A 14,998-nucleotide genomic window follows, 5' to 3' on the forward strand; every position below is an offset into this window, starting at 1 on the left:
CCTCATCCTATTTTTTTTTTTTTTTTTTTTTGGTGGTAAGCATGCTACCTTTTACTCCATTTTCTGCTGCTATCACCATACTTTGTCACAGATGGAAATCTGAACTTGTCAGTTTTGACCCATCTGACCAATTCTACACCAACAGCTCTTTTTCTGTATCTCCACCTCCTTGGCCACACAGAGATATATACAGATTCTCACTTTTTTAAGGGTTTGGGATCATTTCTCACATTGAAATTTGTCTGCAGGAAGAAAAGAAATAATCACATATACAGTTAAGTCATGTTGCCCTTCGTGTTTTACTTCATGCAGTTACAATAAGGATACACACAGATACACAATTTACAGCTACTGCTCTAATTATTGTCATCTCACAGCCTTTTAAGTGTTTAGCTGACCAGCTACACTGCACGGTGGCACAATCACATGAGATTTTACAAATACCATTTTTCTACACTACAAACTCTTCAACCACCAAGTCTTAAATCACACTTCAGAATTAGAGGCAAATGTTCTTATCCCCTACCCCTACTTGCCAGAATGGCAGACAATTTATTTTGGTAAGCTTATTTACTGCATGTGATTTTCTGGCAAGTTATGGTATATTTAGTCAACTAGACCTAGAATTAATATCTGATTTTCCAGTTTTCTACACTATACAGCCATAAACACTCTGTTACCAGTTTTTGAATCTTCCACCTTTGTGCCAATTCAAAGTGAAACCCCACAGAGCTGGGGTGGTGGAAGTAGGTGAGCTAATTTATTTAAGCCTCTACAAACAAGAGGAGAATTATAGTGGGGTCTGTCTGGATTAACACACATTTAATTTGAAAGTTTTCAAAAGTGTTGTTTTTCTTGTAATAAAAATCAGCTTGTTGTGGCCAACAATCTTTAAGTGGTCTTTGCCAAGTTATGAAACAACACTTCATCAAAACATAGTATTGTGCAAAGCATGTAAACATGTGCCATAAAGGTTGTGCTGTTATTCTTTCCAGCCACAGATTACTCTTGTTTTCATAAAGATGTTTCACAAGGAACATCTAATTTAACTAATATGATTCTTTTGGTTTTGAAATTACACACATACTTTTCAGAGGCATCACCAAGGTTTAATCTCCAGCATGCTGAAAATAATGCACCACAGTTCCCAGAGGGGAAATTTATATGCAGTTAAATTACATATTCATGGTGAACCCAACAGCAAACAGATAGACTCCTGAGAAAGGAAGTCTCAATCAAGTCAAAAACCAAAACAATCTGCTTAACCCAAACAAATTCAGAGGTAAACTAACCTTCCTACTTAGGAATAACACAGTATTTTGATTGCTAAACTTCAGTCACATGTGTATGAACATGCAAGAGTATTAGAAAAAGAGAGGAAAAAATCTTTAAAGAAGGAAAACAACAGATATAGTAACAGGATAGAGAGGAGGTGCTATGACTGGCAAAAAGCAATCAGCATTTCTACAAGAATAGGAATATTTTTCAACAGACAATATCAAAGTTAATAAGAACAGTGGAAGAAAACTTTGAATGGGAGGGCAACAGCAAAAAATAACTGAAAAAGCTGAGGAAATTTATTGAGAAAAAAAGATGTGTGTATATCATATATATAAATAAATGAGCTGCATGAGCTATTTGGAGTCTGTTAAATTTATAGTCCTATGCCAGCCATTTCCTAAAATCTAGCAGAGAATTTAATCCCTTATAGTGTTCAGGAATGTGCACAATGTTCTTTGCTCTTCAGTTCTTGGTGTCTGTTAGTACTGCAGTAACACCAAGCTCAAAAGTCTCTCTGCCTAACAGAGCTCATTTCTCAGGATGGCCTGGGGTCATGGGGCAGCAGGGTTAGAGGTGGTGACCCTGGGGATGTAGGTGAGCATGAAAAACCCAACATTTGCCAGAATGTTCTTTAGTTTTAGGTTGTGGAGTTTTGGATAAGCTAAGCACTGGCAGTGCAGACCACCTCAGGTCCAGCTGGAAGCTGTGAAAGTTTTGTATTTGATTTAGCAACCTTCAACTCAGCATCCAAAATAAAAAGTCCAAAAGGACTGGAAGGTTTTGAAATAGTTGAGATGAATGGTTTGCCAAAGGCCACACAGGAGATCTGGCATCTTACTGGATTTACTCAGAAAAGAAAACATGGCACCTACAACCTTCAGTGGGACTTTATTATTTCAGTGGCACATTTCCTACATTCAAGCAACATAACAGACAAGATATGTCTATGAGCAAACTTACATGCTTTTGAAAATGTTCCTTTAGAAAGAAATAATTTTGGCCATTCTGAAAACACAACTCATGACACACTGTAAGGTGTTGCTGAATGCAAGAGTTCTTGAAAATACAACTTCTGCAGTTTTGGATCTGTTGGTCTTCCCATGTGAAGGTAATTTATGATGGAAACCCAGTGCAGGAGGGTTGGCTGCTCTTTTCTGAACTGTACCAAAGCAGCAAGAGCCTGCAGTGAGGATGGGCACAGCACAACCTCCAGCAGCTGCCACCTGGAACTGGAACACACCCCATGGAAGCAGCTGGACAGGACAACTTGCAAATAAACCTATTAACACACTGGCTAAATAGGCATGGGCTAGGAAGGAATCACTGTTTGCAGCACAGGAAACCTCACATCAACATAATTCATACTTTTGCCCCAAAACTTCATCCTAAAGAAAAGTAAAATGTCACTTGGAGCTATTGCAAACACTTGGAAGACATTTTTGCCATGAATGCTGATTTTCAGCTCCCAAAGGTGAGATATATCAATAGGATTATGTATAGCAGAGCTTAAGCCACTAGAGAGCTATCTAGTTGCTAAATTTAAAACAGAATGGAATTGTTTTAAATGCAACTTTTTCTTTCCAGTCTTGTTCCTCCAAAGTCTGGATTAAGTCTTATTAAATAATTCTCCAGCCTTGTTTGGGACTTGGGGCAAAGTGAATCAGGGAGAAATAGAAGTTCAAGCAGTTTTGGTAACAAGCAGAAGGTAACACAAGTTTATAGGAATCCCTGGGGGATCTGTAGCACTAAATATATTTAAGAGATCCAAGGCTTGAATATTATTTACTTTTGCACAGCATAGGGCCATTGCACAGACTGATATTCCTGAGGGAAAAGAATTCCCATAACAAGTTCAAACCAGTACATGTCCTATTAGGAAAACATTTCAGAGTTGTGGTAAACCCTGAATCACAGGCACTAAACTACATATTTTGCTTAGGCATTAGTCCAGGCAGAGAGATCAGACAGACACAGTATGACACCCTTACTAAGTATTTCTTCATCAGTTCATATTACAGCTGCTGACAAACAAATGCATAATACCTAATCAGGGTTTCTGCATGTCCTGGGCCATGAAACCCTTGGAGGAGTGTGTAGATTAACCAATGTATTTTTCTTGTAATAATTTTCTTGTCATTTCTTTCCCACAAGTTCCATATCCCACAGGGGTTAAATGGCACAGTAACAGAGTTAAAATAGATGCAGGAAAGAACATAAGACTCAAAAATAGATGAGGAGTCCAGGAGGCAAAGATACAGGAAGAGGTTTTTGATGCAGGCATCAACAAGCATGTGAGGGGCTTTGAAAAAAACCACAAAACTTGAAATCATTTGCCTTATTAAGTCAATGTGGGTTTGCCAGTGCTGCTTTACTGAGGCAGCACTTCATGCAGAGAGAGAAAAGTTGGATTTGATCATGTGAATGAAAAAGCAGTGCAGTAGGAGACAGTGACAGACACAAACATCTCACTGTTTATGTGGAGTGCAGAGTCTGGTGGCCCTTGAAAACAGAGATTGGCTTCAAGTCTGTCTTTATGCAAGCAAGTTTGATAGCTTTTACATGAAAGCATGAGAACAAGATATGCTTTTGTTCTGCAGGGACATGATACACTACCCCACCCACTCGCCCCCAGCCTTGTGTTTCTAAGGAAAAGCAAGGCTGGAGGAAGCCTCACTGGGTTTAAAACTATGAAAGTTGCTAATTCACAAATCTTTAGCCTTAATGCAGCAGTGCATGCTTGAACACAAGGACTAACTACACAGCTGAGTTTGTATAAATTTTTCAGTGACGTTCTTGAGGTTCTTTAACCTACAACATACAAGTAAGTGAACTTTAAAAACCAACAGTGTGCCAGTAGGTAGTGCAGCAGCAGTTCCTCAAACACCTATTGGCATGTGTTGACAGCTCAGAAAGGAAGGCTGTTGAGCAGTTATGCTGGGAAATAAACATTGCCTAACCCTGAACAGTAACCACAAGAACAGAAAAACAAGTGTTGCTGCAGCTAGTGTCTGCCTCCCACAGCACTGATCCCTGACTGCTGAAATAAAAAGACTGAAGGTCACCTCAGGATCTAACTGATACTTAAATAACTTTCTTATATCTATATAGTCTGCAGTTCAAATCTGGTAACAACTTCCACCTCATCACTCTCCACCCCTCCAGAAAGTCTGGCTACTAGTAAAACAAAATATGCTGCCTCTCAAAAACTTTCTACTAGGTGTATTTACAAAGTAATATGGGTATGATCTTAGAGACAAGCAGAAAAAAATGCTCATTCTAATGTTTGGATTAATGAGCTTGGTAGACACAAACATGTGGCCAAAATGGACAGCAGCTGGAATCCTTTTGGAAAGTTCTGATGAAGGTAATGGAATTTTGAAACCTTTTCTCAAAGGAAACCACCAAGTCTCATACTAGTTAGCATCCTTTACCATTATGATGTTGTGCTGGAGGATAAATGCTTTGGCTTGAGGGGAATGGGGAGGGCCAGAAATCAACAAATTCTCACTTTGCCTGGGTTATTTTTAGGGCTGGAATCAGTTTGTCTTGTCAGTTTGAATGTGCTGAATCTTGAGAGTTGTCCTCCTAGAGAAGGGAACACCTATGTGTGAGGCATCCAGAAAGGAACACACCTGCCAAGTGTAGAAAAAGGATCAGTGAACCACACATGGTGATTTGTATAAACACTGGACACAGGGCAAATGTACCCTGTGGCCTCAGAACATTTCTGCTTCATACTCCCAACCAGAAATAAACAGCAAATGGAACAAGGGAGACTCCCATAAATTCCTTCCTACCTGAGTATTATGCAAGCTCTTCAGAGGTTAAGATTTGCTTACCCTCAAACCATAGAGTGAGATGGTAAACATGAGATTCACCAGCAGATCTGGCTCTTAGCAGTAAAAAGAAAACATGGCATGGGTTGAGCAGCTCTTCTTTCATTTATGCCCCTTTATTTCAGATAGCAGAGAAGGATCACATCCCAAATCCTAGAACAGTTTAAATGCAAGCACTTTCTGGCCAAACAAAAGTGTATGGATAAGCAACCCCTCTCAGGTGTTCAGGGGTCAGATTCACTAAACCCACCATTGTAGTGTTTGGAATGGAAGAAAGACACACAGAATGTGTGTGCCTCACACTGCCAGTTCAGCCTTTATTGGGAGGGAACAATTTCCACTGCCTGTGGCTCACACACAGATGAGATGTGAGCACCATGCAGGAACCAACTCACACACTTGCACCACCCAGCACACAAAAATTATCCAGTTGTGAAGGTGATCCTCCATGAGACCAGCCCATGGGAGAAAAAGAAATGTGAAATAAGCCTGTGCTGTACACTCAAATTTCAGCCAAGAGCAAAACTGAAGCAAATGGCAGGAATTACATGTTTGCTATGAGGCATGAAGCCAGAGCTAGAAGAATTGCCTCTATTCAGAGTCTCAGTTTTAGAAACCAGGAGTGGATAAACAATTAGACAATGGGTTTGGTGTACAGTTTCACTGCACTGAGTCAGAAGTGGTGGGGATGTATAGTTCAGTACTCTTGGAGAACCCACACTTGCACAAGGATGAACTGTGGCACCATTGCTGCTGATCCATTTGTTTCTTTGAGAAACAAAGAAACCTGGCAGAGATTGAAAAGCTCTCCTTCCCCAAGCCATGGATACCACTTACTTCAAACAACCAGGAATGCCTGCTAGAGTTCTCCAATGCCAGCATTAGACTGAACTGCATGGAGTAGAAAATGCAGGAAAAATGCATTCCAAAGCCCTTTGAATCCATTAAATACTGCACTACTCAAAGAATAATCCTGCTTGCTTTCTCTTGTAGCGCAAGGAACAAAATGCATCACAATCCATAGCTACAAAATTGATCAGAAATCACAGTTCTTGTTTTTATTGTTTATCTTCAGTCTATGAATCCTACAAAGAGTGTGTAAAAATAAGAATCATTCCCTGTAACCCTCTATTAGTCTAGAATAGAATCTATTTCTGAAAATAACTGACAACTTGAGAGTTTAGTCTCAGTGGAAGATGTAATGTCATAATGTAAAGTCATAATGTCCCAAGACAATATATTAAAAGGGAAGGTAAACAATTACCTTGATGTTTTTTCAATTTTTACCCTATATAAAAAAAGAAAAGAAGCCCCATTTACATAGGCCCTGTCCTCCCAGCCTTCCTAAGGGGCAAGGAATGGAGGACCCCAGACTCAAAGCCTCTGCATTTAACACGTGTCTTATTACAGAAGCAAGGACTCAATGGGCTGTCACTATTGAATTTAAATTTCTAGCAAATATCCAAAACCAGCACAAGACTACACAACAATTATCCACATTATTTAGTACAGGAATGGAGCAAGCTTTTATCTAAAGATAGCAAGTTTTCTCCCACACCGCTCACTTCTTTATTCCTTTCAACATTTTAACGTTGCTTTCCTAAAATACTTTGGTGGGGCACCCTGACAATGAACACAACAAACAATTCCTCATCTCCTGCCCTCATTTTCCCCTCACTGATGGCTACCAGCTAAGTTAGGTAGTGGACAGAAAGCTGTTAAAAATCAAAGACATTTTTTCCAAGCCTCTGACTCACCCCCTCTTCTCACTCCAGGTAAGCCAAGCACCAGATGCTCTCCCTCCTCTCTTAGCTGAGGGCCTGGAAGGGACAAGCCTTGTTCCACTCCAGCACCCACACTACCAACCCTCTTCACTTGCCTCCATGGAAAACTAACCCTCTTCTTCCTGCTCCTCCACACCCAGATCTTTAGGAGTGTTTTCCACTGCCTTCTCTCTTGGCTGTCTCTCAGCTTCTCTGAGCACCTGCTGAACTGGGAAACTCCTGTCTCCTGCTTATTTTAATGGCAAGATCTATAGCAGGTGGGACTTTTCTCCAGACCACAACTACCAGCACTACACTGCTTCCAACACCAGAAATCCCAGGTTTCCTGGAGGATAAAAGCCCTTGAAAAACTTTTCTGCAGAGCCTGAAATATCAGAGAATTAAACAGGAAGTCTTAGTTGATGGTTTATTTGTGGATAATCCATATAACAGATGCAATAGAATGCTAAAACTCCACTGTGCTATTTGTTCCTCTTCTGTCTTTGACCCACAGCTCTGTGGTTTGCACCAGCTTGTTGGAAAGGTGCCCTACTGCAAATACTTAATCAGACATAAATTAATTAAGTTATGGCAGGAGGGCAAGAGGGTTGTTAAAAAGAAATGGGAGAATTAAAGAAAGGTGACGTGGTGAGCCTATTCTAGCAAGAAATGAGAGATGAGATTCTTCTAGCAGTTTTCCTATCTTTGAATACAAAACTGCAGGACTTCCCTATTCTTAATATTGTATAAACTGTTCACAGGAAATATTCCTACAAGGCAAATGCAGTCTTCAGTTAAGCAAAAAAAAACCAAAAAAACCAGTCAAGCTTTCACAGCCTTTCCTCTCTTGATTATCAGAGTATCTTTATCTACTACATGGGACATGCTAATTAAATGTGATGCTTTATTGCTCAAATCCTCTCCAAGACATCTTCCACAGGCTTTGTCTATAATTTTCTTCCTACATTGCATTGCATCTCTGGATGTACAGGAACAGTGTGTGTGCAGAATACAGTGGGCACTTTGTATGGCAGAGCTAATCCTCTGGGTTACAAGCAGTGAGCTCAGGGGTTGGGAAAGGCCCCCTTGGAATCTTGCATCCTTGCCCCATGGTTCACTCAGATTAAGAATGCTTTTTGTGTTTGTAATTATGTCATTCACTAGTTACATCAAGTCCTTCTAGTAATCTTGGCAAAAGGTGGTGCATAGTCCATAACATCCAAGGAGTCTCTCCTGGAAACAGCTTTGAGAAATTCAGAGAAGGTTTCCAAATTTAGGGTAGTGTTTGTACCAGCTACCTCAAAGTCACTCTTAGCTGCTGCTATTGTATTTTACAAATTTAGCCTTCTCCTCCCCCTCTCCCTTTATTTCCTTGTGTTTTCTCCCTATTTGAATTTATTTGCCTTAGTTTTTCTTATTAAGCATTTCTGTTCTGTGGATGCTCTCTCTTTGAGCTGTGTCAGTGCAGTGCAGCAGCACCAGCTCTACTCCCTGCCTATGTGAGAAACTCTAAGGTCCTACTTCAGAAAAATATTAAGTATGTTATTAAGTATGTTAAGTATGTTATTAAGTATGTTATTAAGTATCATCACATTCCAATCTGAACTGCCTGCATGAGATTATTTCTGAAAGGTAGTGCAAGTCACCACATTGAAATACAAAGAATGAAAATAAAATTTACCTTACTTATTAAATGAAGGTTTATAATTTACAAACAAGTGCTATCATGGCACTGTACTAATTGCTGCAACAAGTAATTAATCTGCATCCTTATTTTGTCTGCACAAGATTTCTGTTGCAAGGCTTAGCCTTCATAGTACAGCTGAAAAACTAATAGTTATGGGAGAAAGACACAAACATATCCAAAATGACTGAATGAGATTATAAAATGGTGCTATTTCTCTTATTCTGAGACACAGCATGGCAGTTCTGCACTGTGGCATAAATACACTGTCATCAGAAAGGCCCATGGCTCCCCAAAAAGCATCCCACTCATTGAAAACGTTTATTAGGACTTTTTTAACATCTAAGTTTCTTGGAAAATGCATGACATCATATCCCTCACTCAGTGTGCTTTGTTCAGCACTTGGGCTGTGCAAAATCATGAAAAACTGTTGAGCAGGCAGCCCTGCCCCGTGGCGTGCTGCTGTCACACTGGGGGACAAGCAGCCCCTTGTTGTGGGCTGGTGTTGAGCACTCCCATTGTTCAGATGAGACCTGACATGCCCAGCTGGACAGAAGGGCAATGGCAGCTGTGGCACAAACACATGCAATCAGCAGCACCTGCCATGCACAGCATCCACCAGCCCCATTCAGAGCCCTGAGCTGTCCCCTGATGGATGAGGAGGCTGCTAAAGACAGAAGAACTGCACTGGAGAGAACACCACAAATCAGACAAGCAACTGTTGCATTGCCTGGATGTTATTAGTGAAGCAGGAAATAAATGGAATGTTGCTAAGTCCTCCCAGGTACAGGTAGGACTAACTGCACAGATGCTGAGGCTCCTGCTGCAGGTGCTCAGCAGGGGGAAGACAAGGGAGGTTTGAGCAGAGCTACTCACAGATTGCACCAAAAGCTAAGGTGGTTAGTGTTATACAGACCACTAAACCTTTCATTCCTTCCAGCTCCAGCAGGGATCCTAAATTCATTGTCCACTTGAAGTTCACAGGTAAAGCTTTGCCCTAAATCCAAATGACTACCAGCATTTTCTGTACACTACTGAATGTCACTGAACTCATCCTCCTACTGAAAAAGGAGGAGGTTTTTGTTTGTTTGTTTTTGGTTTGTTTTTGGTTTTTTTAATACACAAACCACCAAAAAGGAAATTAATCTTCTCAGGAAGGAAATTAATATTCCCACTGCAGAATGCATTGAACCACTTAACTGCACAGAACACAAGCCCTTTGCCTAGCAGACCTAGCCAGACCACATTTTCCACTACATTTTCATTTTGAAAACAGCTGAATGCACAAAAAGAAAGTCAGTTTCATTTTTCCAACATTTACTTGAAGTAAATTCTGGATTACATAATTACCAATTTAAAAAAATTACAGAGTTTTAGTCACCTGTCTGCAAACCACCTGCATACCTAGAATTCCCCAGGACATTGTGTGAATAGTGCTAAACAGCAAACCATGTTTGGGATATATCCACAGGCAGCTCAAAAATAAGCAAATATTTCTGTGGGCAGATGAATTGAAGAAAACTATTTCCTAGGCTAATCAGTGTGGGATAATTTATGCCCCAAAGGGGGAAATTCTGCTGCAGCTTCCCATCACAGACAGGGACCTGTCCTCTAGCCACTAACCTCTTTTCAAAGGACATCTACTTCTTTTTATCACTTGAACTCACACAACAAGATGAAAATGTTTTAAGTAGAAAACAGAAATTGAATTGAGTAAGTCTGCCTTCCATAACAAAAAACCCACAACAATCAACCAACCAACCAAAAGGAAGTAGGATCATGCAAAGGAGACTCCAAAAATTTGGTTCTGGATTTTTATGTTTTTCATTGAGCAAAATTTATGTGGTGACTGCACTGGTTCCTCTGTAGTCTAATGAGGTCCAGATTTTCTTTCCTTTAATTCAAAAACATGTGCTTTAATAACTGATGCTAAGTCTGAAGTGTTACAAGCCAGGTACCTTTGATTTCAGCCATATAAAATCAGGCTTGTATGCTTGTATGCTAAAGATTTCCAAAAAATACTGTAACAATCTCATCAGTCATTTAAGTAACAAGAGGAAGAAGTTTTAGGGCTCACCTTGACTGTATATGGCCATTTGCAGAAGAAGCTATTTGGTAAATCTGACTTTGCAGAAAGATCACACATTCTCTTCCTTAAAATTGGGTGATTTGGATGACAAATGCTGGAGATCTAGGATAACTCCTAGGGAAAACCATTCCCAGGAAAAATCACTCCTGATCCTGAAAAAGCCTATTTAAATCTGAGCTAGTGAGATAATTACTGACATGATTAGCTTTTCCTGAAGGTTGTTAGGTGATTTCAGATGTCTACAGTATGTGGATCAATGTGTAAGTCACAGAATCACAGAATCATCTAGGCTGGAAAAGACCTTTAAATCCTCCAGTCCAATCTTTAACGAAGCACTGTCAAGCCCACCATTTAATTATGCCTCAAAGTGCCACATCAACACATATTTTAAATTCCTCTAGAGGTGGTGACTTAAACACTTCCCTGGGCAGCTGTTCTGATGTTTAATAACCACTTCAGTGAATAAATGTTTCCTAATATCCAGTCTGAGCTCCCCTGGTGCAACTTGAGGCCATTTCTTCTTGTCCTTTCCCTTGCTATTTGGGAGGCTACACCCTCTTTTCAGGGAGTTGTAGAGGGCAACAAGGTCACCCCTGAGCCTCCTTCTCCCAGGTGAGAAACTGAACACTCCCAGCTCCTTCAGCTACTCCTCATCAGTGCTCCAGACCCTTCCCCAGCTCTGCTGCCCTTCCCTGGGCTCACTCCAGCCCCCCAACCTCCTTTTTGCAGCAAGGGGCCCAACACTGGTACAATATTCAAGCTGGTACAGCTCATGCTTCTGTGCTAGATGATATGCCCAGCTTACCCCTGGCCTCCTTGGGGGTCTCAAAACCCCCCTGGCAAGGGTCTTAAAGACCTCTGAGTGAGACCCTGGTGTCACAGGTGCTGAATTCTAACCCCGGGGGAAGTTGTCAGCACAAAGAGAATGGAAACAAGCTGCCAAAATTAGTGAAGTGTAAATTAGATTGTTAGAACATAGATAAATAGACTTTTGGGAATGTTTATGATAAGGGACACGTGGCCAAGATGGAGAATTTGGGGGGTGGACACCTTTTCCTCCTTCTTCTCCATGTCATCCATGTTGGGTGACACGTTGGGACTCTTGGATTGGATGGAGTCAGGGCTGGACCATTTAATAAAATTGTATTGTATTGGGAAAATTTTGTAAACATGTAATACATAATACAAACTATATAAGATAAGCCCTGCCTTCACCAGGCAGATTCCACCCTGGATGCCAGGCTGAGCAGACCCTGAGATATGAAACAATAAACAATCCTTGGAACAAGAGAAAACCATCTCTGGCAATCTCTCTTTGGCTGCTTCAGAGAAAACCAGGGTTTGAACCACCTCATGTCCCTCTGGGGTGATCTGGGGACAAAGGAGAAACCCCAGACTGGGACATTCCCCTTTTGCCTGGCTTTCATGGAAATACCTCTTAAGTTTCTGCACAGCACTTGGTCATATGTGGGATCATTTCTGCACTTCACTCTACAAACTGAGCCTGACATATTTCTACAGCTGTCCTCTGCTATAGAGATATGATCTATCTTCTGTATCAGGAACTGACTCAGGAGAGAACATACTGACATGTTAAATGAGGTCACTGTCACCTAGTGATCCTGAAAAAAAACCCAAAAGAACTCTCTGAAGTCTGTTTGCATATGATACATAGCATCTAAATTGTGTGTCCAGCACTTAATCCATTAATTTGCATAAACTGTGCTGATAAAAAGTATTTATCAGGGTGTCAGGAAAATATCCTGTGCCTGGGTATTTCTGAAAATGCAAGGATCAGATTCTCAACCAAAACACCCCAGTTCTCATTCTGCAAGAAAGTCACTTGTCTGGACTTGGGAGTGCCTCTTTCTACTTTATATTACCTTCCCACATGGATTAAGTTTGGGCATCTATGAATTATTATGGAGTAACTCATCCTATCTCCATCAAAGTATCTGAATTTTAGGCATCTGTAGGGCTGATACTCAGGTGTCAGTGTGTGGGTCTCAGGCTTATTGTAAACATGAAGTTACACAGGCTTTTTCCTGTTCTCACACAGAGCTTCCTGAGATGATATATAATAATGTTACTTCCCTGAAGTCCACAGAACTCCTGTGGATTGTGTACCTTGTATCTCACTCACTTGATCTAAAGCAGAAATGTATTGAAAAGGGAAAAAATTACTGAGCAAACTCATGCAGGAAAAATGCTGATGAAATATCTGCTACTATAAAACTGCATGCTGAGATCTTATCACGTTCTTCAGAACAGTAAACTAATTTCTCTCAGATAAAATTCCTCATATTTCCCACTCATAAAATTCTTCCTTCAGATTGCCCAATTTTGCATGTTGCAGTCTTCCACTATTATTTGGCTTACAGCAAACTTTTAATCAGAATAACAATTTTTACACCAGTTATAAAATATGTAGCTCGAGCTCAACTATTTCTTTATTTTGGCCATGCCATCAGTCTGGCATTTGTAGAAGGACTTTGTTCTATTCTGTTTAAAGTTCCTGTTAACAGAGCCCATAAAACTATTTTCATTTCACAAAGCATTTTAGAGTTTCTTATTCCTGTAAATTAAAACAATGAGCTATTTTGGGAAGGGCAGAACAGGGTGGATTCCATGTAAAATTATTCTGCAGCTATGTACTTGTAGCTGAACAAAACTCTAAATTATGTAATATGAAAATAACAAATATTAAAAACCTCTGCCAAAAAAACAGGCTGCATTTCTTGAGTGGTTAGAAAAATAGTGCCATAAGAGAGGGAAAAATTCTCACCTCAGTCTTTGGGACAAAGGCCTGCAAGTAAGAACACATCAACAATATAATCAAATAAAACTAAATAAAGAGGTAGGATCTATTTTTATTACTTTTCTTTGTAATCTCAGTTTCAAAATGCACCTCCTTTGGTGAGAACAAATCAGGTATAAGGTCTTCAATGCAGGAGAATTGGAGATTTACTGTGTCCTTACAGAAACTCACTTTTCCAGTGCAATAATTAACAATGAACTCATAAGCAGCTAAATACATATCATTAGCAGAAAGAGTTGATAAATGGGCACAGAATTTTGTCTAGTGATTTTCCACGAATTGTTTTTGCTCCAGGGATCTAACACAACGACTGAAATTCCTTGCAAAGCAGACTGACCCCCTGCCCCTGCTGCTTGCAGGGAGGTTATTTGCTACTCTTAGTTCACACAGCTGCATTTGAGATTTGCTGTCCTGCACTCCAGCCAAAACTGGTCCCACTGGGCAGCTGGAATTATGTCCACGTCACAAATACACTTATTACACACCCTGTTCCTGAGCATGCAGCAATAGCAACTTTCATAGTAACTGTGTGCAAGATATGACAATTTTTCTTTTACTTCTAGTGAGCTATTAGAAAGTCAGAGATCCATTTTTGTTCGTAGTTATGATTTAAAAGAGAGTAATACATGAACTTTAACTGGACTACATAAACATCTGCCAAATATCATTAACTTCTCTTTTGCATATAAAAGCCTTTCTATTAAATTAACCTTCACAACATTGCCCTTTCCCAAATGAAGCCCACGGGGTTCATCCAAACAAAGAAGGAGCAAGTTCCCATCCAAGCAAACTTCCAGAGTCTCTGGAATCCCCATCAGTGCTGGGGCAAAACCTGCTGGTGGCTGGCAATGAGGATAGTCCAGGTCTCCCTTTTACTGTGCATTTTCAGATAATTGTCCTTGATTCCAGAATTAAGACTGAGAACTTGTGCCTAAGTATTGTCCTTTCTTCATTTCCCTGGAAACAGCCCCTGTTTCTCCTCAAGCTGGAAGAGCTGCAGGGTTTCTTCTCTGAATCTGCTACTGAAGAACTGCCAGGTAGGTCTATTAAACAATTCTCTCTGAAGAAGGAGGTTGAGCTTGAGCACAATATTTCTTATTAAGATGTTTTCCACATAATTCCCTTTTCATCTAATGGATAAGTCCCAAACTCAACCTTTTTATTTGGAAATATATTAACATTTCCTGTAGATTTGCTCAGCAGAACAGATAGTATAGTGAAGTATGCCTGCATCAAAATGTTCTGCCTCATTTCAGCATCAAACCACATCCTCCTGTGCTGGTGGTGCCTCATTTCTCTCTTTGCTACAGAGACAGCACCACAGGCTACCATGCTCTGTACAAAACCAACTTTTGCAAAACCTAAAACTTTTGCAAATCCAAAACTATTCAGGTTTCTGGAACAGATGTTCACTCTCTCTGACACAGCCTCAAACTCCACAAATCTTTTCCTCCTAAAAGAGCTTCCAAAACAACTCTCCTCTGATCATCTCTGTCTCAGAGGAAAAAAAAAAAATTGCTAAAGACA

The 14,998-nt window shown here is 40.2% G+C and overlaps 1 protein-coding gene across 1 annotated transcript in view; it reads right to left on the reverse strand.

The window, feature by feature from the left end:
* The window catches only part of TRPM1 (transient receptor potential cation channel subfamily M member 1), a 91,557-nt gene extending 84,542 nt beyond the window's left edge, over positions 1–7,015 (reverse strand). Inside the window, exon 1 of the mRNA XM_079318117.1 lies at positions 6,875–7,015. The gene's annotated coding sequence lies outside the window, so the exon portion shown is untranslated. The remainder of the gene's footprint in view (positions 1–6,874) is intronic.
* Positions 7,016–14,998: the final 7,983 nt, after the last annotated feature.

This window comes from Erithacus rubecula (assembly GCF_903797595.1).
Source record: "Erithacus rubecula genome assembly, chromosome: 14".
Classification (NCBI taxonomy): Eukaryota; Metazoa; Chordata; class Aves; order Passeriformes; family Muscicapidae; genus Erithacus; species Erithacus rubecula.